Genomic DNA, 23568 nt, shown 5'->3' on the forward strand with positions numbered 1-23568 from the left:
TCATAAGCACTATTTACCACATTATAAGCTCATGAATGTAAAACACTATTTAATGATTTATACATTATAAAAGAAATGGAAACTAAATGAAACTCACCAGCATTTTACTTTTCACACTGAAAATCACATATGCATCAACAACTGCAGTTGGCTTTAAATGCTCCAATAGCCTTGATAGCCACTTGGACATCATTCCAAATTTTGTACAGATGGCTAATTACTTACAAACGGGCAGTGCAATCTAATTAATTCATATAGGTACATTAAAAAAGAAAAGGAAAAGAGCATGGCCATTATGATTGATAACTCACATGAACATGATCAAATTAAATAGAGTGAAACTCCCTGCATACAAATTCAAGCACAACTTCTGTGTTATTTGTTGCTAATAACCCACAGCCTCCTATTCTTCTTTTTATCTCTCTCTAGCTTAAGGTTTACACTGAAAACAATCCGGCTTGTTTCATTAAAAAAATTATTGTGAACTCTCAATATTCCTTGGCACTTGATGGATAGGAAAGGATAATAAAAAGGGATAGAAAACATGAAGCATTTTAAAATATAAAGGAAGCCAAAAGACTTATAGCTTAATTAGCACTTCCATTATCCTATAAGTTGTGGAAACTCATTTTGCACAAACCACTACTTAAAAGAATCTCAAACCACTGTCCTAAAACAGCCAATCTGATGCAAGCTTAGCAAAAAAAATTTCAGATATAATCTGATTTTTATCTTGTGTTCAAAATTTATCCAAAATTGAAGAAGATTGAAAATGAAAAGCTTTATTTTCAGTTTTTACATTCACCGACCCGCCCAATTTCCAAATCAAAATTTGAATTTCAACAGAGGGGTTAATGTTAAGCCTCTGTTGAAATTCGTCCAGCAATGTTAACGTTCACTGACCCGCCCAATTTCCAAATAGCTCACTCACCAAATCAGCAAAAACCCAGTTCTAAATATCACTCAAATGCAAAAATATATAATATACCCATCAACAACTACACCCGCCCAATTTTCCATTTATCAACTACCATCACCAACTGCAGTATGTAATACCCCATATTCAATAATTAAATAAAATAAATTAAAAAAAAATCAATAGCAGAGCAACACATTAAAAGAAACATTGATATAAAAAAAATTATATTGATTTGATAACATAAAAATTCTGAATAGTGAGTGATTAGAGATTTCCTTGGAGAGGGATTGGAAAAGAGTGTGAACTCTCTCTGTCTCAGTCTCCCAAAAAAATTAAAATGCAGGAAAGAGACTGAGAGTGTTTGAGATTGAGAGACAGTTAGGGTTAGGGGTGTTCGCGGTGTGGACCGTGTGGTGTAGTGCAATTTTGGGCCATTTTTAGCACCACACTTTCGGTCCTGTTTAGCCAAAATCACAACCGCACTGCACCTCATTTTTGAGGTCACATGTGTAGTGCGGTGCTGTACGGTGTGGTTTGGTGCGGTTTAGAGTTTAGCCAAAATCATAACCGCACCACACCTCATTTTTGAGGTCACATGTGCAGTGTGATGTATAAGATACAGTTTGAATGATTTGAAACCGGTATATTTTTCAAATTTTGGACTTTTCCTGCCTAGTCCAAGACTGATTTTTCCCTTTGTTTTAAACTATTGAACTATTTTTTCTTTATTTTGGGTTGGTTTTCCTAATCAACACTTGCTAAGGTTATTAATTTTTTTTTTTTTTTGAAAACTAGGGTTATTAAACTATTAATAATATATTTAATATTAAAAAAATAAATATGTTAATATATAGAGAGGGTGCAGTGCAGTGCGGTTTGTACAGTTTTCTTATTATAAAACCACAAAATGCACTGCATCATTTGGTGTGGTGCACTGTTACTTGCGGTGCGATGCGGTTATTCCATTTTGTGGGCGGTTTTGGTGCGGTTTATGCAGTTTGGTAAACACCTCTAGTGCAGAGGTTGATGAAACCAAAGCACTATAGCTATAGTGCCAATTGAACAAACCAAATTGGCACTGTAGCAGCTATTCAAAACTTTGAAAAAAAAAGAAAAAAAAAAGATTAAGGATAAAGGCGACTCAATAAACCAGAATACTGTTCATTAAGCCTATTGGCTCTTTTTATATATTGATTAGTTAGGGCTGCACGTGTAAGGCATGTGTTGCTCCTTTGTTTTACTAAAAAAATTATATTTTTCATTAGATAACACAAAACCACAAGGTTTTGTACTAAAAAATGCATAGATAATACTAATTTCTTAATCTTAACAAATTTTTCTACATGATTAGAATAATTACATAACAAAAACTTCCCCAAGAGCTTTTCTAAGAGCTACAATGAATATCTTCGTTTCTGTTATTGTTGTAGCACCATAACAGAAAAGCACTATAGTTCTCTCCAGGTTGTCCTTGCACACTAAAGTTGATCCAATCTTTTCTTCTTAAAGGGATTAATTTTGAATGTTTGATCTTGAAGTTCAGGTAGAAAACTTGTCACCACCATAAATCTTGATCTTACCAAGTGATATTGTCATGCCACCTAAATTGAACACAACAAACATAGTCAAAGTTGGTTTTATGATGGTATAACAAAAACTTAACCAACCGAAAGTCCAACAAAAAGAAGGTAAAAACCAATGATTTAAAACACTAAAACATGAACCCAATTAAAGGTTGTTCTTTTTACCCCTTTTAGTTAACAGTTCCACCAAACTCTTTCTTAATGCATCCTAAAAATATTACAATCCGCATATCAATAATCCACAACAAAACCTTTGGTCAAGAAAACAAAAAATAAACATTATATCTAGGACCCAAGTACAAAAACACAGCACTACAACTTGTTTGGTTATTTAAATAGAACTAGTCACAGACCCGCGCGTTGCGCGTGATTATTTTTTATGGTGATCTCATTATTATTATTATTATTATTTTGTAATTTGAACTAATTTAATGAAAAGTAATGCGTTTCATAATCATATTTATCACAAAGTAATTTTTTATTATTGTAGAATTGTTTTATTTAAAATTTGAAACCTTAATTCTACCACAGTTGGTTGACTAATTTTTACATCTCTAAGTCAATTAAACACGTTTTGCATGCTACATGTAAACCTTCTTTTCCATAAGGGTTGAAATAATGTGCGTAATATTTTTTTTTCTATGGAAGTTAAAAAGAATAAAATTCACATTGTCTTAATGTTTTCTAAAAATTAAATTTGGAGATTCTCTTTCAATAATTGTGAAAATTCCAAGCAATAATTCAGAAGGTAATACATGTTACACGTTCATGCTTTGATTGTGTAATTGTATGATTGATTTGGGTTGTAATTTATAAGTTGAATATGGTGGTGTATATCCAAAAGGGTCTAACTATATTGTTTAGGATATTGAATATAGTGTTGTGTGTGATTTATAGAGTAGCACAGTTGTAGTAATTAAAAATTGGTTTTTCATTGTCTTTTAAGTTAATAAAAACCTTACATCTACTTTTTTTTTTTTTCAAAAAACCTTTACATATTTTTTTAACGTGAATCTTTACATATATCTTAATAAGTAAACCCTATACATTTCATTTTCTTAGATGCATAAAAAAAAGACATTTATTCTATAATAATAGTGGCTAATTAGTTTTTTCATGTTCTCATTTATAACGTTTCTTACTATTATCATATTTTACTGGTTGTTGATTTTCATAACAGAGGCATTAAATGAGAGTTAAATTCTTCAAACCTTTCATTAGATTTTAAAAGTCATGGTGTATGAAGAATATAAGCATTTAAGGACTTTTTTATATATTTTATTATTTATAAATAATGTTAAATGTTGAAAATTTTCATCTTTATTTCTTATATATTTCTATTATTATTGAAGAACGTTTTCCTTTTAATTAGTTTTGATAATAAATATGATCTTCTAGATTAGAGTTTGATTAGTTTCAAGTTTAAATTTTGTATGATTTTATTTAATTGTTGATTATATGATATAATTAAGTGAATTTAATGATTTATTTATTTGCATTGTAAAGTTTATAATAACATACGTAGGGTCATCTTTAATTAATTTTTTACTCCTTTAGCCGTCGGTCTCTTTGTTTTCCAATTAACGGTTACTAATTAATTTATTTAATTAATTGACGTTTGATTTCTTTTACTAATCTCTTTCTCTCCCTCTTTGTTAACATCCTATTGTTTTCCCAAATTTGATGATAATTCTAATGTACTAAATATGCATATTGTAATATTTATTTTTATTTTTATTTTACTCCATTTTGCTGCCATGAAGTTAGTACATCCATAACTATTAGTTTATTATTTTATGATATGTTTGTTTTGATATTATTATTATTATTATTATTATTATTATTATAAATTTAGTGTTTCTAAAAGAGCATGTGTTTTGTATTCTCTTTTTCTATTAATGCATTGTAACGTTTTATGGGAATACTTTATAAGAAAATTGTTTTTTTTTTTTTTTAATTGAGTGTTTCTAAATTGATATTTGTTTTGTATTTCATTTTTCCATTGATGCATTGTAACAATTCATGGGAAGACTTTATAAGAACAATTTTTATTTATTGAATAAAATATTATACGTTTAATTTTTAAAAAAATGAGACAAAATATAAATAATTATGATATGGAGGATGTTGCTAAATTTAAATGTTGAATAAAATAAGATGAGAATAAAATAATAAAAATGAAATGTATAGCAATAAACACCATATTATTTGCTATGTACTATATAATGCAATAATATAACATTTAACAACCAATGAGAATAAAAAAGATAACAACATAAAATATAAACTAAATCGTATCAAGCTGGATTACCTGTCAATTCCAATTTTAGCAAATTAACTGACTTCAAGTAGCCTAAAACTGATTTCTGCGATGCATTTGGTGGAGCTTTCAATACTGCATCAGTATGTTTTGATGGTCAACCTGTTACACTAAAATTTAAAAAAAAAAAAAATATATATATATATATATACCAAAAATTGAAGGAATATATATTATAGAGAGAGAGAGAAGGGGGGGGGGGCTTTGTGTGTGGAAAAATAGAAATTATGCATGGAATAAGAGGGAGAATGACAATTTTATAGCATGAGGATAGGAATAAGAAGAGTAAAAAATAAAGGAAGATAAAAAGATAGAATAATATTAATTTTGAGAGTAGTGGGGATATGAAAAGTTGAAATGGAATGAGAAAGGTTGAAGAAAGTTAAGGTAGAGAGTAGTGGGGATATGAAAAGTTAAAATGGAATTGAAAATTTAATAATAAATAAGAATAATTAAAAATAAGATAAATAAAATATGATATTTTGATTGTAATATAATAGAGTTTTTAATTCACTTTAAATGTTAAAAAATTGTATAAAAAATTAGAAAAAAATTGATAATGACATGGCTGCTGATGTGGCTCAATGGAAGCGTAGCAACATTAAATGCTACGCTTCAGCTTTTAGTAATATATTGATTTTTCAAATCAACAAATTAAGCCACAACCCAACTCAAGTTAATAAAACCAGCATCAAGTTACTTGGAATAGCTAGACAGTTAACACTAACAGTACACGGTAATAGTTCCAAAAAGCTATTTACAGAACCTACACAAAAAGCCAAAAACTATCGCACACAAGTCACATATCAGACAATTTTCCTAGACTCAAGCAACAGACCTTGCATCAACTACTCACTAGCAACTCTCCAAAATCAATAATCTCTAAGAAAAATTTAGCAAAACAATGATGACATGATTAGGATAACTGACTTCTATAATGCTAGAAAACATGCATGTTCTTCTTATAGTTCTCACAAATGAGTAAGATTTTCAAATTCAGCAGGCTAAACTCCAATTAGATTGAGGTCCTTTAATTGGCTATCATTCCAAAGAAAAGAATGAAAGTAGTACAAAAATTGAAGGAGAGTATGAAAGAAGAATGCAATCACTAATCTATAAGTATCCGTACATACAAGAACTACCAATTTCATTAAGATTTCAAACACTGTTTAAATTGTTCAAGGTGTATTCTAAAAATTCCCCATGCAAATCAGCTTTAGCCATCCAATTGTATGATAGTGTTTTATGGGTAAAATAAATAAAATTGATTAGGATAAGGGAGTTATAGATTTAGGTAACTAATCTAATATGTTCCCATCACTTCATATACTCCATATTATGTATAAAACAATAATTTATTCACACATCCAATGTTAGAGCATGACAACATCCTCTAAAATTAAAATAAATAAAAATGTAGGTGATTGCTTTTTGATAAACCAATAAATTTTCCCTGAACAAAACAAAGCTATATACAAATTAACAGCCCTACGAGAAAGTAGAACCAAACATATCACAGATCCCAAGCTAACAGTACAAGAGAAGACACTAAGGCAACTGCAAGATAACAAAATCATCCAAAAAAAAAAAAAAAGGTATAAAGCACAATGTAGGTCCTGAAACAATTAGAGGCTTTCTAGTTAAAAAGACAAAATACAAAGTATTGTTTAATGTAAAAGACTCACTAGTGATTTGTGAAATGAATAAACCAAAGAAAAATTTAGAGAGATATAGAATACTAAAAAGTCGTAAATTTGTTAAATATTAATTAAAACTTTTTTAAAATTAATGTATCGTAAGATTCAGTTAATAAAGGAAAGAATAAAGTGTAAGTACCCATCTCAATCCCTCAACATCCATGAATGTTCTTCTAACTGCATTCAAAGTTTCAAATACCATCAGAATTCTACTAAGGCCTCAAAAAGACAAAAACACAGAAAGAAACCAAGAACTGTTCAGAGCTTGACACTTGAATATGTTATGCACATTAGGAATTAAAGTTTCTACAAATCCATTAAAAAAAAAAAAAAGAATCATACAAAGATCAAGAATGAACCAGTAAGTGATAAAAAGCATAAAAATCGAACACTTGGCAAAATTGTATTTCTAAAAAAAAAAAATAAATAAAATCTTAAAAATCCAAATCAGAATTGAACAATTTAACTTCAAAACCTCTGAGAACTCCAAGAAATTCACAATAACAATGGAAAAAAACAAAACCAGAAAAAAAAAAAAAAATTCATGGGTCTCATCAATTGCAGTCAAATCTTCCTATGTTGATACAATACTCTTTTTCTATATATATACAACCACAGGGAGAGAGACCTTTATTCAAAAATCATGCCCCAATACAATACACCAAAAACAAAAAACAACAACCGCTACATCTTCTTCATCTGAAAATTCAGAATGGAAAGAAATGAAACCAAAAAGAATGGAAAGAAGAATAGAAGCAAACCATAGAGAAGATAAAATTTTTAGAGAGAAAAAATACCTGAAGTGTGATTTGAGTAAAAACACGAAACCCACCCCACTCTCCATCTCTCAGATTTGTTCAAAGAAAAGAGTGAGATCACTCTTTGTATTTTCTCACCAAGCCTCTCTCTCTTTGCTAGCCTCTCTCTTCTCCAAACAGTACGTACCCATTCCCTAGGCAAAATCGGCCATTTACCACTTATTGCAGAAATTATTAGCAACATACCACTGTTTGCAAAATAAGTAGCAAAATACTACTTTTTTGAAACTCGATTTCATGAAACTCGAGTTTGCTATGTAAATCAAGTTTTAAACACTTGAGTTTCATAAAAAAAAACTTATGCTAAAGCAGATTTTTTTATTGAAAAAAGCCACATGGAACTCGAGCTTGGTAAAATCGAGTTCCATGCAACACAATACTCGAGCTTACCAAACTTGAGTTCTTTGTAAATGCAAAACTTGAGCGTAATGCTTTTTTTAATTTTAATTTTTATTTTTGTATAAATGAGAAAACAATGAACAATTTATGTAGTGAACAAAGAATAATTTATGCAGAAAAAACAGTGAACAATTTTTTAAATAATGCTAAACAAAAAATAATTTTAAACAGAATGCTAGAAACAGTTAATGCAGAAAACAGTGATAAAATTTTATGAGAAAACAATGAACAGTTTTAATTAATGCAGAAAATAGATTTTATGAATGCAATAAGCAGGTTTGAATATATAGTAAACGTGATGTGCAGAGAGCAAATTTTATTAACGTAGAAACAAGATTTTATCAATGCAAAAAAACAGATTCGATTATTATGAAATTTGAACATGAAAAAGCATTCAGATTTGGCATTTAAATTTAGAAAACACAATTTCACGAGGGGTTTTATGAGAAAACAGTGAACGATATCTAAACATGGTGTGTTACAACTCGCCAAGAAAAAAAGTTGCCAAAGCAACTTTCACATCATCAGCCAAACATTTAGATGTACAAAAAAAATCTTTCACATTCCTCTTAGAAACACTGCAAGTCAAGAACTTACATATCTAGATGTGGTAAGATGTAAGTTCTTCTTTATATCCAAGCAGTCCACTCTTTTGGCAATACTTATCAATCATTTAACCATACAATAATTCGGAACATGATTGATAAAGTAACAATATGTAGCTTAAACTTCTTTCGGTGTGCTCATGGGTAAAAATGGAGTGAGATTTTTCTTTTACATGTTGTTCTAATTTCTCATTGTAACCCCCAATATTTTAACTAATTTGACCATAATGCTTCCAAGAAGTTTGAAATTTATGAGTGTGTTAAAAAGGAATGAACAAGGGGTATGAGTGGCCTAAAAATTAATATTTTGAAATTAAAATTTCTGTATTTTATAATGCTTCTATTTAGATAAATAAAAACATACATTTGTGCGTTCAAATGAAAAAATTACTTATTTTTATGTTTATGTTTATTTGTTGTTTAAAAAAAAAAAGTACAAGGAACTTGAGCTTACCAAACTTGAGTTCCATAAGCTTGGTAAGCTCGAGTACGATAAAAGAAAAAAAAAGCATCATGCTCAAGTTTTGTATTTACAAAGAACTCGAGCTTCGTAAGCTCGATTATTGTGTTGCATGGAACTCGAGTTTACCAAGCTCGAGTTCCATGTGGCATTTAAAAAAAAAAAAAAAAAAATCCATGTCAGCACAAGTTTTTTTTTTTTTTTTTTTTTTTTTTTTTTTTTTTTTTTTCTTGAGTGTTTGAAATTCAATTTACATAGCAAACTCGAGTTTCAAAAAAGTGGTATTTTGCTGCTTATTTTGCAAACAGTGGTATGTTGCTAATAATTTCCACAATAAGTGGTAAATGGCTGATTTGGCCCATTCTTGAGCCAGAAGATATTTTATTTCTCTCTCAGTTTTGTCTTTGTTTTGTCTCCCACTAAAACCTCACCCAAGCGCACCGTTTTACTCACCAAAACTTGAATAAACCAAAATATTGTAGATAGAGCTATTCGCTCTTTTTATCTATACTACTATTTAAGGAGCTTCCCCTATTTGAACCGGATTTTTTTTGTTCCAAAATACCACTACACCTCTAGGTTTAAGTAGAGACAAAACTAAAGGATAGTTTGGCAAAAATACATGTCTAACTTGCACTAAAACATTGCCTACAAAATAAGAACACTCTTTCACTAACCCACTTCTTCAGAGTAACTATACATTTATTTATTTATTTATTTTAAATAGAAAAATAAGTTAAACAACCCACATTGTTACTGTTTTACGTGTGAGTGCGTGCTCAGACATTGACACTTTTTATACAGTTAATAAATAAATATATAATAAATAGAATAGAAAAAAAAAAAAAAACTGGCAACTCATTAAACTTGTTTACTAAAAAAAAAAACTCATTTTATCCAAAAAAAAAAAAAAAACTCATTTTAATGGTCATTAATTATCCCCGTATTTTACCCAAAAAAAAAAAATGGCAACTCATTAAACTCATTTATCAAAAAGAAAAAACTCCCATAAAAATTAAAAAAAAAAGAAAAAAACTCATAAAACTCATTGGAATGGTCAAGATTAAAAACTATTAGTTGCTAACCTGTGCATTCGCTAACCCGTGCTATGCATGGGAATCTATATATTTGTGAGGTAAACTAAAATAATTTTATAAAATCTTAAATTGATTAATAAACTATATATACCATTGCATGATTTGCTCTTGTATGGCTTTAATTTGTATTATAAATTGATAAAGAAGTCATTGCTTGAACATGCAATGGCTTACAAAAATTTTGTCAAAAAATTTCAAATACTACAAAAAAATAACTCAAAAATTCAGATATTAAAACTTCTAAAAAACCAAAAAATATTAAAGAATCAGACATTTCACTGCTTAGAAATTATTGAAACAAAACAAAATATATATGACTAAATAATAGAGAAATATAAAAGAAAGATGGGTTACATTCAAAAGAATAATTTCAATTATTGCAAGGTATTTTTTTGTTTTTTATTTTTATTTTTATTTTTTTATCTTGTAAAAAACAACTAAAAAGAGTTTGATGATTTATGTATGAAAATTACATTTTAAAGAAGTTGCAGTAGAATTGTTCTATTGTCCAAAGAAGTCGAACTTTATCAATAGTTGATGATTTTTATATTTATCCAAATAAAGCCACATTTAGGATAATCTTAATAGGGGATTTATTCAAGGTTTTTTTTTTTAATCAACGTTTGAGTTTGAGTTTAAGTTAGACTTGTTAGAGAGATAGAGTTTCACTTTTTATTATATTTGAATTAAACAAAAATAATTTTGTTTAAAAAAAATGATAATGATGAATTTGATTTTAAGTTGGACTTATTAGTGAGATAGAGTTTCACTATTTGTTAAGTTTGGATTAAATAAAAATAATTTTATTTAAATAAAATAATAATTTTATATATATATATATATATATATATAGATATAGGTTAGAATCTATGATTGAGACTTTAGATGTAATATATAGTTAGAAGAAAAGAAAGATTTGGACCCCTAACCCTAAATCCCAACGAATCGGCTGCCCCTTTCCGCTATCTCTGTCTGTCTCTCATTACAATTCTGAACCGTAACCTTTGCAAAGGTTTTTTTTTAATCAACGTTTGAGTTTAAGTTAGACTTGTTAGAGAGATAGAGTTTCACTCCTTATTAAGTTTGAATTAAACAAAAATATTTTTTTTTTATAAAAAAATGATAATGATGAATTTGAGTTTAAGTTGGACTTATTAGAGAGATAGAGTTTCACTCTTTGTTAAGTTTGGACTAAACAAAAATAATTTTATTTAAAAAAAATGATAAAAAAAATAATGAGTTTGAGTTTAAGTTTGAATTGGACTTGCTAGAGAGAGAGAGTTCAACTCCTTGTTAAGTTTGGACTAAACAAAAATAATTTTATTTAAAAACATGATAAAAATACAATAATGAGTTTGAGTTTGAGTTTGACTTGGACTTATTAGAGAAAAAGAGTTTCACTCTTTGTTAAGTTTGGAATAAACAAAAATAATTTTATTTAAATAAAATAATAATTTTATTTATATATTGTGCTGATATGGAAAATTGTGGGAGTTTCAAAGGCTTTCATTTTATATATAGGTTAGAATCTATAATTGAGACTTGAGATGTAATATATAGTAAGAAGAAAAGAAAGATTCGGACCCCTAACCCTAAATCCCAACGAAGAGGCTGCCCCTTTCCGCTATCTCTGTCTGTCTCTCATTACAATTCTGAACCGTAACCTTTGCAATCTGCCCTTAAATTACCATAGTTTTCTCAATCGAAAGGTCATATCTATGGAGGAGAAAGATTCGGTGATTTCAGGGCCGTATGAAGAATTTCGGATCTGTTTTTGTGGGAAAATCCGTTCAGGATCTGTAGAGTGGTACCTTATTGATGTCTCAGTCGAAGAGGCATGTCTTTCTGAGAAAACGGAGAGCAGCACAAGGGAACTCACCCCGTTTTCGGTAGCCAAACATCTGCCATCGTATGCAGCCTTAGGCGGCCTTATTTATTCTCTTGGTGGCGAACGTTGCTCTTATCGTGGTGGCGATACTCTCCTCAACGATGTGTGGTTACTAGACTTTCAATCTCTTGAGGATTGGAAGCCTGGACTTCCAATGAATTTTGCCAGATGTAATCCTCACACCATGGTTGTTGATCACAAGTTATACGTTCTTGGCGGTTTCCTACCGAATCATAATCAAAATCAAGGTGATGGCTGGATAGAGGTTTTTGACCCAGAAGAGAAAAAGTGGGAATCGTTACCCAGTCCTCCCGATCAAATTCATTCCTCTATTATGATTTCTGGTTTTCTCAAGTCCAAAAAAGAGATTATTATAGCTAAACAACGTTGGGATCGTCATCCTATGTTATTTTATAGCTATAATATTATGACTCGTTGTTGGAACACGCTTGTGCCTCACGAGAGCGAGGCCAGTGTTCATCTTCCCCCAAATGCTGGGAGAGCTGTAACTGTCGGTAATACTCTCTACTGGATTTCCACTGAAGAATATAGTCACGAATGCACTATACGCGCCTACGATTTGGATAGGAATATGTGGTTCGAGGATCATCTGAACACAGTCACTCTATTTGGGAGGCGCGAATATTTTACTAGTATTTATTCACGTGGTCCTGGTTTTCTTCATTTAGTTGATCAGAAATTCTGCCTTCTCTTGCAGTCCTCCGTCAAGAAGAAGGACCCACAACCGTCTATTGAATACCTTTATTGTGTCATACTTGACATTTCTCCAATATATGATTATGAGCACGAGGACTGGGGCATGTTTGAGTTGACAACTCTGTCGGTCCAGAAATATTCCATGGATCACTACATTCACTTCTTGGATTGCATGTTGCTGTAATTTGCTGTTCTCTCTATATTATAACTATATAGAACTTCTTATCAAAAAAAAAAAAAAAAAAAAAAAACTATATAGAACTCATGTTTTTATTTGTTGCTGTGGCCAAACACAGCCGTATTCGATATCTGCATAATTGATCTCAAAGCCTGTAACTTCACATTATGAAGAACAATTTTGTAGAGAGTGTGGTTGACTTCTTAAATGTGGTAGCTTAAACTTAGGGCGGTGCCACCTTAAGGCGAGGGTGGTCCTAGGACCACCTTGAACTGAATTTTTTATTTTTTATTTTTTATATAATAATTTAAAATTTTTTATTTGTCTACCCTTCAAAAAAAATTTGGGAATGCTCTCAATTTTTTTATGCCAATAAAATTAAATTTGCTTCTTAGTTTGTTCTACATTCAATGAATGAATGATTGTAGCATTAATAATGAGACTTTCATGCAACGATTTCAAAATATGAAAACTCGTAGAAAACAATTGTAAACTTTATGTATTTGTGTGTTTTTTTTTTTATATTGTTGTTGTTGTTGTCAATATATGAATTTCTCTTTTTATTAGATTGTATAGAACACATTCTTCAACATATTCCAACTACCTTGGACCCTAAGCCTGTGCATAAACAACCCTGAATTTGTAAGTTTTGTAAAAATATATGGACATATAGTTTTAGCTAGATTTTCGTGGCGGAATTCTAGCGAAGATTCCAAACACACTAGGGAAGTATCGATCAAGACTACACCCTCTCCAAAATCAAACCTCAAAGCCAATTTTGTTAAAGCCCCAAAGTATGAAGAAGTATGAAGTCATGTACTTAAATTTAAAATAGCTATTTGAATATCTATGTACTATGACAATTTCTTAGAACTTATTTACTAAATGTAATATCTAGATAAGAAGTGAAACCGTTAGTGATAATCATAGGACTTTGTTATGTAATTGTGATACAAATGAGACCGTTATCATGTTGTTTCCATTGGTATCATTTTATTTTGAGGTAGGCAGAAAAGTATTGATATAATGTAGGTGAATTTTGTTCTTGATTTGTATCAAACCTTAATGCTTCTTAGGAATCTCATATTATGTCTCATATGTGTGCTGTGATCTGTTGTTGTCTAAAACCCAGAGCTACTGCTGTGTGCTTTGATCTGGTGCTGCCTGAGCCTATTAGCTACTCTGGTTCTTTGTTAAGTAGTGACTAAGTGTATGTTGATAAGGGCAGTATTATGCTAGCTTGGTAGTGTAGAAGATATTAAATTAGAGCATGTGCTCAATTGTTGACGCATGAGACTAATTGGTAGGTTGTTAGAGGTAGTTACGCCAGCTGGCATAAGGAGTTACTAGATCAGCTAGGTAGTTAATCTGCCGGTCAGGATGGTACATGTACAAATAAGAATTTGGCCTTGTAAGGAGATCATGCAGAAATAAACCAACAATTTTGTTTCCTGTTCTCTCTTCTCCCTCTCAATTCTCGGAGGTCAGTCATATCCTTTCTTCAATATTTCAATCAACTCGTAAACACTACTTGCCATCGAAGCTCTTAACAATGCTTGTGGCAATTCCTTGAAAGAACATGTAAAAATTTGACTTGTAACTATTTGTTTGTCTCTCTGATAGTGTTGTAAACGATTAGATAAGCGATTTTACTACAATCCAAAAAATTAAAATTAAAAATAAATATGAAGCAAAAAAGAGGGAAGAAAAGAAGCCTTGAGAATGTGTGGAAGTTCTTATTTGGTGAGCATAGGCCCAGCCAAGGTCTTGTGCTTTGTTCATGCATTAACAGTAACCTCCTTTCCCTGCACCGGATTGCAACCCTGCACCACGACAAGTTGGGTCTGGTAAATTTGTAATTGATAGGGCATGCATGTCCATAATACCAATGTCTTAAATGCTGATATTGGTGTGATGTAAAAAACATTTCTTAACCTTCTACTTCACAACTACTTTTATTACAACTTATATGATCAGGTGGAGAAGATTATGTCAAAGCCACCTCAATTTGAAGTCCATTCAAATCAGCAGGTAACTATGACCTGTTTTTACTATAAAGCTATGTGTCTATTGCACTTTAGGGTCACGTGTAAGATATAGTTCAGACTTCAGATTTCTGATGGAGGCTAAGTTGCATATCTGCAACTATAATATTAAATTTTTAGGGTGCAGCCCAGTGGCAGTGGTAATTATTGCACAAGGTTAAATTAATAATTAATCTAGAGATAATTAAGTTTACTATGTTTGAGTGATCTGGGGCTTGGGGCTTTACTAATTGTATTTCTGTTATTGAGTTTCATAGTTCTCTTAACTTTTTTGATTAGTCAAGGTGTTGGGGTTCATCTAATTGTTCATCAATCCTTGAGTTTCTAGCTTCTCTTAGACCTGCCATATGAAAATTTTGTATTTTCTTTTGTCCCTTTGTGTTCATCATTGTGAACTCAAATTTTATATTTTCTCTGATTAATAAGATTGCATTACTTACCTATATAAATAAATCTTTGTATTTATTTTAGATACTTTGTGTTTATCATTGTGAAAATGAAGTAATTAAACTTTTCAATAAAACTTTCTACTTGTTAAAAAAAATAATAATCTAGAGATAATAAATGTGAAATGACATAGCTTATTGAAGATATCTTGTAATGGCATTCTGGTCAATCTTTTGTTCCATTCTTCATGCTTACTCCCTAGAGATCCCAACTCTAGTCTTTACTAAATATATTGTAACCTATGTTTGCATCAAATTTAACAACGATTTGTGAACTTTGAGGGAAATTTGAAAATGGTTTTAGTGAAAATTTGGCATGCTGCTCGGAAATATCTCCTATAAGGGAGTATACAGATGTAAAGGAATCCCTCCTACACGCTGCTCTGAAAGCCCCTGTTGTAACAAGTGGGCAATCATTGTTTGGTTATTGCAGGGAGAAATTCCCAAGAGGACTGTTTTTATGCAGAAAGGCATGGAGAAGGCTTTGACTTTGAATTGACAAATATAAGTCTAGGTTCCCAGTACCTAAGTTGTTCAATTCAGTTTTTCCATATAACATATAGCTCCAAGTAAGTCCAAGTTCAAATAATATATACTTAAATCCAAAACCCAGGTTGGTGATTTAAAGTTGTGGCTGACTTTTATAAACATGTCATTTTCATGATTGATATCTAAGATCATCTAAAATTATAGAATTGAAAATATGTGCTTTAAAATAATAAGTATTGAGACTAGCATTCTAATTAAAAGAAGAAAATGAATACCATATATGAATAGTGCACCCTTTGTTGTTTTTGTTCAACGGAGTTTCTTTTATTTTTCCCCCGATTTATCAAATATATGAAGTTGGAACCATTTTTTTTTAGTATGAACAAAGTTGTGAAGAAACACAATCATTGGTCTAAGCAAAAGCTATGGCTCCCTGGCCATAGTGTAATTCCGTCACTGTGTTTCATCCATAAGCAACTTCCAATCGATCTAATTGAAGTCCATAAATTGACAAAAAAATTTAACGCTTTAAAAGAAAGCACAATTTCATTAAATCTCAATAGTTATTTTTGCTAAGATGAAGCTCTAAAATTCCTCATTTGAGAAGTTTTCATGTCAAGAATTGTAGCTATTGTGATATTTTATGTTTGTAACATACTATGTGGAGAGAGAGAGAGAGAGAGAGAGAGAGAGAGAGAGAGAGAGAGGCAACGTACAAAAAATGTAGCAAATCAACCAAAAGTTAAAATACTTTACTCATATATTTCATATGTTATTCATACTTCACTCATACAATTTATATGTTTTTGCAAATTTCAATTGTGTATGTGCGGCGGACGTGAACAAGTTTGGCATCAACAAGCTTCACGAAAGAAACAAATTGGTTGCCCTTGTATGCTTCCGATAAAAGCTAATAATGCCATTACTACAATCGTAAAAGCCTTCACAACAAATTGTTTGTAGCCTTCCATTAACACTTCAGATAGCAAGTGTTAACCGTCTTTAGTTGTAGAATGAGTGTCCTATTGACATGTGCTTGATCAATACCAAAATGGTTATCAAGTTGATAACACAAAGGCAATTGCTCAACATGTTGTGGTGCCTTAATAACACAAAGGCAATTGCTCAATTGAAGGAAAATACATTCAATGCTTTTTCTCTCGCAGTTAATGACAGTAGCTATTGCAGCTATGGAGGCATTGGTGGTGTTTATCAGTCATTGTTGGTGATGACCTTGGGTTTTTCTAAGTTGGAACAATTTGTGGCATTGAAGTAGTTGAAGACAAGAAACAAGAGTTGGGCAGAAATATAAAGAATTAAAGAATTAATAATAGCAGCCTTCAAAGTTGATGTGTCATAACTTGACGAAGAAATCAACAAAAAGCCAAATATCTTCTTTTTTATATATGCTAGCCTAAGAGGTCACAAACCCACGCAATGCGCTGGAAAATTTGACATCACAATTTTTTTATTTTTTATTTTTTTGTGTGTGGTGAAGTTAAAAATGATAATAGTACTTGAGACTCTTTTTTTTTTAATGAAAACAAAAAATGGGTAGAGGGGGTGACCTGAGTTGGACTTGAGACTTATAAGTAATTGTCACAAACTCATCTCAAATAATGTGATTACATTGTAATATGGAGTAGTATATATTCTGTAGGTAAAGAAGTCTATATCTTTATATATATATATATATATATATGTGTGTGTGTGTGTGTGCATATGTATATGGGCAAGACTTAGGTACAGTACTTAGGTATTGTTCCTTAGGTTCCCCTTATAAGATTCTGCCATGTGGATTTTTTCTCATAGGATGAAAATGTTTTTTTTAGTTAAGTGACTACATGGCTCAATCTTAAGTGGGGAACATTAGGAACAACACTTAAGGTATTGTACCGAAATTTTGTCCTATATATATATATATATATATAAAACATACTTGCAATTAAACCTGTTGCAATTTGCTTTCAATTATTATATATGGCAAGATATTTTGTAACATGTTATAATATAGTGAAATATGCATCAAAACCAAACACAAAATTTTTTTTTTTTTTTGGAGAATGTATAATTTTGATTAGAACATGAAATGAATCTTGATTATTTCATATGGAAGCTAACATTATTTTTTATTTTTTGAGAAATTAATGAGCAATTTATACAAACTTTGTTTATTAAACCAAGCTATAAAAATTTATGACAGTTTTTAGACCCCTTTAAAACACAATTGGATTAACTTAGGTAATTAGCCAAGTTGTTACTTAGTCCAATTTAAACAAGTCTAGGTTATCACAATATAAAAGATCAAATCATGCAAAGCAGCGGAAAATAAATAACACAAGATATGATCACCTAGGAAACCAAACTGGTAAAAATCTGGGGAGGATTTGACCTAGCTATCCTTAAGGTAAACTTGAATCCACTATCTTGAAAGAATCGAAGTTCATACAATAAGACTTACAAGCCCCCACACTCGACTTTTTATTACTACCAACCAGTAGAATTTACTGACATGACCACGTGCAAGCTCCGAATCCACGGACTCCTTCTTTCTTGGATTCACCACCAGATACAAGCACACCCGCTTGTGTTTTCTTTAAGCTTCAATGGCAGTAACTGAATTGATCATCAAGGCGTAGATAAATCTTCTCCTTGAAAACCCTAAGTTTGTGTAAAGGAAAGCTCCTCTAAATCTCACAAGAGATTTACACAAACCACAATTATGAGCAACACTAAAACGTGACTAGGGTTTGCCTTTTATACTTAGGACAAATAAGAAACCTTAAAAACGTTTTAAAGCACTTAGGGCTGAATTGGAAAATTCTGCAGAAAAACATTTTGCCCGAGCTTCGATCGATCGAGCCTGTCTTTCGATCGATCGAGCCAGGCAGATAGGCACAATCCTTTCCTGCTTTAACTCGATTCCAACTTTACAAAGATGCACAACTTTGAGTTAGACTTAAACACTTCTAAACACATTGTTTTGATCATGGTTTGCCAACAATACAAATTAGAGTTCTAAATACATAAATCCTAAGTCTTTAGAACCTAACAAACTCCCCCTTTGGCAATTCGTGACAAAACACAACTAGAACCTCAAAGTTTACAAAATAAAAAGTCCTTTACAAAATAATACTCATAAAACAAATTCAATCCTAACTACTATCCATCAGTTGCAAGTGTAGACAGCAGCCAATTGAATCAAACTGTATATTTCCTAAAATATTAAACAAAATGCATAACCGCATGTGTGGAAACAATACAAGTAAACACAATAACTTCTTGATTTCAAACAACACACAAATAAAGACATATATCAATGAATGACTCATAAATATAAATCAATAAGCAGTTTAAAACAAGAAACATATAAAGTATCAACAAAACATAAAACTCCCCCTAACATGAATATCCCATCAAAAACATGGCAAGAACAAAAAAAGTAAAGTACCAAGTGAAGCACCTAAATACAATCTAAACTCCACAAGCTCCAACCAAAATAAATAAAAACTCCCCCTGAAAGCAAAAACTCTACAAAGTACTCCCCCTTTTTGTGACGGAATGCCAAAGGGTAAACAAGATATCCACCATCAAAAGGGAGGTGATCTAAACTCCGCTAACTCCGCACGCAAAGCACGGATCTCATCGAGTATGTCCACCAAAATCTGTCCATGAGCCGCCTGAACGGTTAAGACATGATCCAACATGCGACGAATGTCTGAATCATCCGAAGCAGTCGGTGGAGGAACATCAGCAGCAGCAGCAGCAACACCCGATGTCTCAGCAGCATCAGTACCTGTAGAAGAGGGAGGAGGGGGAACAGCACTAGATGACGCACCCCTAGGACGTGAAGGAGCAACTCTCAAGTGAGCAGTCCTCTGTCGAAGGAAAGTGGCACCTATGGGAGCAATCACATGCACAGGCTTACCAGACGGAAAACCGTCTAAACCTAAAAAAAGCAAAATCCTATGAATAAAAATAGGATGAATAAGTGCATGCCCTACGACAAAACTCTTATGAATCTCGTTCAAAGAATGAAGGAACAAATGAGGAAAACTGATCGAAGCACCAGAAGCAAAAGCATACAAAAACACACATCGCTCTAGAGGGATGGTGTGGAAGTGAGAAATATGCCACAACGAATGACACGCTATCCTAAAGAAAAGGTAAGCAGTCTCAGTAAGCTCAGCGGATGTGATCCGAGGATCAGAACCCCACTGGATAGATGACCCAGTGATGTATGACATGACTACATCTAAAAAGGGTGACTCATCATAGGGATAGACAGGCTCCCGAACAACCGGCACCCCAAGAGCCTCAGCCACTGCCCTAGGGGTAATAGTGAACTCTACACCTCATATCCAACTCCTAACAAGGGTGTTGGAATCATAGACGTGGCAAGAGAGGTTCGAGAAGAACTCTCTAATCAAGGCGGTCGGGGGTGGATGATCTATTTCTAAGAGAGGCAATCAACCTCTAGACTCAAAATTGGCCCTAATGGCCGGATCAAGCTCATCTAACACAACAGCTCGCTTAGCCCATATCTTACACTTACTGTTCAAGGTCTCAAAGGCTTCTCTACACTTATCATTCCTAAACAACTCAACCCTAGTGGGAGACTCAGAGGAAGTGGAAGTAGTCCTATGGGCTCTAGTTTTCCTAGGCATGGTGCTAGGATAAGGACGAACAGAGAGAGAGAGAGAAAAAAAAAAAAAACAAAACCAAGGGCAGACTGCAAGTTAGCACCGAAACAGAATATAGAACAAAAATCTATATGATGCATGAACATGTTAAATGACATGATGCATGTTCTATTGCAGTGCAATTAAGTCCAACAAGTTCAAATTCACAAAATTTGGCTTGAACATAGAGGTATTAACACAAAAACCCCAAAATTTTGAAAAACCACTTGATCAATTTGAAAAATATTGACGAATTGATCATCACACATGATAGAAATCACAAATTAATGACCAAATTCATCAATGTAACAAGCCAATTTCATCAATTTAACCCAATTAGACAAAATCCCCAATTCAGAACAAATTCAAACCCTCGAATTTTTAATTTCTCAAAAACCACAAAATTGATCAAATTAAACTACAAGAATCATCATTATAGCATTATAGGACAAAAACCCATTGATCAATTTCACCAAAATAGGTTCAAATCATCAAAAACCCCAATATAAAGAAAGTGCCAAAAATACCCACAAGAATGCATGAAAACATGAAATAAAATGCAAAAGGAAGGGCAAAAGAGACTTACCGGCCTTCAAGGACAAAAACCTTGCAAAAAACTTGGAGGAAAACAACAAAAATTTGATGGTGGAGCCTTTAGCCAACGCGGAGAGAGAGAAAAGGTTGAAAAGTTTTGAAAAAGAACCTTTTGAAAAAAAACAAACTAACCTTTAAAAAAAAAGGATTCATGAGTTTCGATCGATCGAAACAGACAGAGACTCTATAAAAATAATTTGAAACAAGTTCGATCGATCGAAAAACAGTTTCGATCGATCGAAATAGACAAAGGCTCTCTCTATCAAATTTAAAAATTTTTGATCGATCGAAAAATAGAATGGATCGATCGAAATGGGCAGAGGCTCACCAAATTTGAGGAAAAACACAGATTTTTGGAAAAGACATTTAGAAACAACTCAAAGCATTGAAATTGAAGAACAATAATGCATGAGAATGAGATGATATGATTTTCAAAAACAATAATTTTAAGCCCAAATTCCACAAAACAAAATTTCTTGCATTCTCCACAAATTTTCAAGCAACAACTTAATTTTGCACAAAATTCGAAGTATTTGCAAAACTTGGTTGGTTAGACCATAAACACACACAATAACATGTACAAAGTTTAGCAAAGAGTAACTTGTGTAGTGTGTGCAACTAGCAAAAGCTTGAGATACATGTGAGGTGATATGTGAATAACAATCAATCACAAAGTCTACAAAATTCATCACAAAGAATTTAAAAAAGACTATCACCTAAAGAGTTACATCATATAACTCCCACATCTCCTAGATCATAAGCTTGCAATCATGTAAGTTTCTTGTATTTATGCCTCATAATATACATACCAATTTTAAGTCAAGTAAGTTTGGCATCAAGCCTAATAGTACACACCAATTTTAAGTATTAAACAATTTAAACCGAGGCTTCACCTTATGTTCTTTTTGTACATGTGCTACACTTTCTCGAGCATAAAATCTTATGATATGCACTAAGGTGTTCATGATTGGCTAGTGAACAGTGGTGAGATGGTTATTTATGCCTTTCTCTAAAAGTTCAAGTCAAACATTTAAAAAATATGTGACTACAAGATTAAGACAGAATAATCAAAAACCATAAACATCTTTCCCACACAACATGCACTACGAAGCTTCAACTAGTAAAGTGCAATAAGTAAGCTCATCAAAGCTAAACAAGGTACAAAAGACATGTTTTGTGAAAATAAATTGACCAACCTTGTTTTCAAAAACCAAGAAGAATAGTACAAAACAAAATTTGCTTCCTTTTTCTCCTTTTTTTTTTTTAATTTTTTTTTTATTATTATTAAAAAAATACCTAGAATGAAATGCATGAATGTTATGCAATACAAATCCTAGAAAAAAAACAAAAACAAAACCAAAGAACAATGGTCACAAAGGGTAGAGCAATGAAGCACAAGCAGGGACGGACCCAGGTACAAGGCTAAGGGGGCCCGAGCCCCCCCCTGGGCCCAAAAAAAAAAATTTTTTAGCAAGTAAAATTTTTCCAAAAAAAAAAAAAAGGGGCTTGGGCCCCCCTGAAATTTTTGCTCGGCCCCCCTTCCCCTAGCCCATCATCCGGCCAACTCAGAGCAGAGCCCATAAGGCCATAACCCATGTCAATCCACAACCAAAAAAAAAAAAAAAAAAAAATCTCAGCCCTCAGCAGTCCAAAACCAAACGGAGAAAGCAAAAACCAAAGGAAAAAAAAGAAAAAAAAAAAAGAAAGGAAAGTGAGAGACCGAGAGGCAAGAGCTACGAGCGAGATGGAGAGAGACAGAAAGGCAGCGCCGCAGCGGTGTCGTCGTGACGCCGTGACGGAGAGAGATAGAGAGTGAGACGAAAGCGAGAGAGTGCAAAGTGCGAACCCAGCTACGAGCGAGACCCACGCCGCCACGCGAGACGAGATCAACTTGCCACCGCTGCCGCCGGTTGCCGTTTCCCGATCTGCCTAGCCCAGCTTCGAGCCTTCACAGAATCACAGTCCACAGAATCACAGGTATTTACTCTTTAACTCTTATCTTTTCCTTCAAATTTCAAAACCTTGTGAATCTGTGATCTGAGATTCTGAGAATCCAAAAAACTGTGCTTGTGGTGTTTTGAGTGTTTCTTGTTTGTGTTTTTACTGATGAACTGAAGTTACTGAATTGATTTGGTGATTTGTATTGCGGCTGAACTGTTTGTGTTTTTTTTTTTGGGTTTTGGCTTTGTGACTCTGTGTTTGTGGCTCTTGCATTATATAGATAAAAGAGATAGATAGAGAGAGTAGAGATTGTAGTGATAGTCAGTAAGTCAGATGGTTTTTTCTTTGTTGACCGGTAGTTGGACATTAGTTGGACATAATAATAGGGAATAGGGAAAAGTTGAGTTGCTGTTGGGCAAAGGCAAGTGACAGGGGAGAAAAATAAAAACAAAAAAAAAGGTAGAGTTAAGAAAAGTTTTTGTTAGTAGTGCTTGACTGTCTGTAGTGGGATTCATTGGATATTTGGGTTAGTGGGTCAGAATTAGGAAGATGAAGACAAGAGACAACACAAAGATACAAAAAACATAAAAGATATAAATAAAGAAAGAGACAACGCAGAGACATAAATAAAGGCAATTTAAACACAAAGACATTAAAGGCAGACCAAAGACAAAAAGAAAAAAATAAATC

At 32.3% G+C, this 23568-nt stretch overlaps 1 pseudogene; it reads left to right on the forward strand.

The window, feature by feature from the left end:
• LOC115968392 overlaps window positions 1–23568 on the forward strand; it is a 142078-nt pseudogene that overhangs the window by 42666 nt on the left and 75844 nt on the right.

This window comes from Quercus lobata, chromosome 11 (assembly GCF_001633185.2).
Source record: "Quercus lobata isolate SW786 chromosome 11, ValleyOak3.0 Primary Assembly, whole genome shotgun sequence".
Taxonomy (NCBI): Eukaryota; Viridiplantae; Streptophyta; class Magnoliopsida; order Fagales; family Fagaceae; genus Quercus; species Quercus lobata.